Genomic DNA, 3681 nt, shown 5'->3' on the forward strand with positions numbered 1-3681 from the left:
ACATCTCTTCGTGATGACGTGCGTGGGCCCCTCAGGAAGCACGCACGTCATCACGAATTACACGTGTGCGCAACGCGACACCAATCAGGACGGACTCAATCCTGTCACGGGTCCCCACGTCCGCAGGTAGAAGAGTGCCAGATGACGTGGACGTCTCCCCTACCTGCGGATGGGCCTGGGACGGGGCATCCCTGCTGGTTCTGTAGCGGCCTCCTCCTCCGTACACACCACCAACCTGGATGGTTCTGCACCATCTTCCACCGTTGCAAGCCCCTGTGGGGGCTCATCCATCCCTTCCGCTGCAGCCGTAGTGGAGGACGCGGCACCAGTCCCTTCGCTCCCGGATGATCCAATGTCCTGGGAGCGTGACTGGGCCTTGTGTAGCCGGCCGGTTGAGGTATCCCTACTGCCTTCCTCCACAGCGCCATCTTCGCCCTCTTCTTCACTCGCCACTGTGTAAAGGGAGACATTGAACACAAGCATCAGGGTACTGTACAATAGTACCCTAGATAGAAAACAATAGCACATGAGTGGCACTGTCAAACGTCACTTCCATCATGTCCCTCCACAACACATGGGTCAGTGCAGGCAACACACATGCATGAACAGGCATGGCACGTGCAACAAACATTGGCATCCATGTCCAAGGCACCGTAGATACATCTAGTGGTGGGCTGAAACTCACATGCATCATGGGACATGCTGGTCACATGCACAGACATCACCGGCGGGTCATGCATCTGGCCCCGTATACCCCGAGACACAGTGGATACAAGGATGACTAGGCTGCATCAGTGAATCAACACATCGTCACGGACATGTGTCATGCATCCATGGCGTTTACAAGTCACTCAAACACTACTCAGACACACGGACATGTACACCATGCATGTCCATGAGAGCAGCACCCATCTCACACACCGCAAACATGTCCAAATACAGACACATCATTGTATACATGTGTGCATTCCTCATGCTGCTCCGCATGATGCATTGTAACACATACACCATCTATTTGGGTTATGCCTGACTGGACTCACATGCAGCACCATCATGTACCTGCACACACATATCCATACATGACCCAGGTCACACAGACAGCCAGGTAGCTAACTACCACCACACTGCAACATGCACTGTTTTACATGGGAATGCATGGGCACTTACTGCTCGACTCCAGACGTGCCTGCATCCTGAGGATCTGGTGGTGAAGCACTGGGCGAACGCGCTCCAGGACCCTCATCTTCTGGGTTGTAAGCTGGCCCCGATGCCCCACTGCATCCGCTGCATCTAAGAGGCGCAGGACCTTCTTGAGGGTCCTGGACTTGTAGTCCTCCCAGCGCTTCTGGACGTGTTTGATGTCGCAGGGTTTCACCCCCTCCTCGTTGATTGCACCAACTATGTCCATCCAGATCCTCCTCCGTCCTTCCTTATCGGCGCACAATGGTGTGAAGAGGGCATCATAATGCCCCAGAACTTGCTCCACCAGGATACCAACTTCCTTTTCACTGAAGCTGGTAGCCCTCTGCCACTCTGCTGGGGGGGTTGCCCCTGGTGTTGGATGGTGTGGCCTTGGACATGGCAACCCCGGAGGCAGGTGTGGGTGGGCAACTGGGTCCTGGGCCAGGGCTGTGGAGTGATGGTAAACCAGTTGGGTGTGTTCTGTTCCAGCAGGGGTGGTCACAGCAACTGGACCCCTGCAGAAGGCAGATGTGCAGGCACCAAATGGCAGGGCACGGTGGTGGCAGCAGGCAGGCAGCAGCAGATGGCTTGTAGAGGCTGCTCGGGGCTCTGGGGGCAGTAATTTGGTCTTCTGGGCAGGAGCGTGGTCTCCTGTGTGTTGTCGCGTGGCCAGCTTGATACGGAGTGATTTGGCACATGAAAAACAGCATGTTTGCTTGAATTCCGGGGAAAGGCCCTTAGCACGTAAGCATGTAGGTGACGTAATGTGCGCTCGGGTGTTTCCCTTGACACGGGTTAAAGGTCAGACGTGGGATTCCATCGCTCTGTATGTGCTTTTTGTGGAGAGCGGTGCATGTGTTTTCCAGACGTTGGGGTTCACACACGATTACTTCACAGTGGCTACAGTGTGTACTTCTTCTTCTGGCAGGGGTGTTGCCTACGTGTTCTTCTTATACACGCAAGGCAGACAGTGAGTCGCGCACGCTATTTTTCCCATTGCGGGTGTCCCTGTTAGTCGCGTACCCCTTTTTTCGGTCATACTAGCCCGCCTGTTGATCATGTATGCATTTTTTGTGTTCCTGGTTGCCACAGCATACTGCTTGTGTTTTTTTACATGCACGTGGGCTACAAGGGTCGCGTATCTCTTTTTCTTGCTTTTTTGGGATGCCTGGGGGTTGCGTGACCCGTCATTTCTCCTAAGGGGCCACAGAATGGGACATTCATCGTAGCTGTATATACGTGTTTGTTGTTTGTGCGCCCTTTTATACTGCACGGGGACGCTTCCGCCTGCCTTCGTGTGGCGCATGTGTTTAGGCCTGTGCGTGTCTTTTGGCGTGCGCGTATTTCCCCTATTCGATTCCATGAATACGTGTAGTTCGCTTGCGTGTGGGCGTTCCGTGTATTTCCCAGCAGTACTTCCCCAGTTACACCCTCATTTTCACACGTTGTTTCCCATTCTGCGTGTTCCACCCCCTTTTGGTGTGTGTGCTACACGTTGCGCGCTTTCACTGTGCACATCGTGCACAGCATTTGGGATGTTGCAGTGACATGTGCGTCCGTGTGCGCCACCCGTGGATTTCGCGCACATCCTGGGGAATCGCATGCTTTTTCATGCTTGTGCCAGCTTGCTCCACAAATTTCGGCACATATTTGTTCCATGAATCGGCCCCTCTGTCGGGAGGATCAGCCTCAGAGAGAAAAGACACAGAGGAGCATGTCACATTGTGGAGGGCGAACCCAAGAAAAGCAGCAGCATGACCGTCGGAAGGTGGATCGTGCAGTCCGTGAACAGTGCCGAGACTGTTTCAACAGTGGAAACAATAAGACGCATCAAAGAGGAACAGAGGACCGGAAGGAACATTGAAACTCTTCTGAAATAGACAGATAAACCAGTTCCGGGAAACCAACCAGTTATGGTAACCTGAAATGAGGAAGGTAACATTAGAGGAGGGAGACCAGGGGAGGAACACAAGAGGAAGGGAGTGGGTCACCCTACTTGTCTCAGTGAAGCAGTAATTATTCCAAATTATGTAAATAAGTACAGGAAACAGCCTACTCATCCCAGTGAAGACAGAACTATTCAGAGGTGTATAAAACAGTGTGGGACACAGCCTACTCATCTCAGTGAAACAGGAATAATTCATAAGAGTCTAAATATGTATGGGACCAAGCCCCATCCTTCCAGTGAACAGACAATAAGAATTGAGGGAAGTGAATGGGCAAAGAGCCATCTGAATAAGAAACATAGAGGATCACAGTATCCAAACTTAAGTGAAAAAAGTAACAAAGAGACACTGCAAGTTCCCATTAAGGATAAACCAAGTGACTTTTATCCAGGAAGAACAGGGGACACGCCAGATGTGGAAGAGTCTCCTTACAGAATTGAAAGAACTGATTTGTGAAATTAGCAGGAACTGTTTAAGAATAGCTTACTGAAGCTGAGAAGGCTCGTCCAGGAGAAGGGAGTCATTCTCCTGGACCTTTCTGTTGTTTTGCTTA

The sequence above is a fragment of the Ambystoma mexicanum genome, chromosome 5p (genome assembly GCF_040938575.1).
Source record: "Ambystoma mexicanum isolate Mex_15411 chromosome 5p, UKY_AmexF1_1, whole genome shotgun sequence".
In the NCBI taxonomy this organism is placed as follows: Eukaryota; Metazoa; Chordata; class Amphibia; order Caudata; family Ambystomatidae; genus Ambystoma; species Ambystoma mexicanum.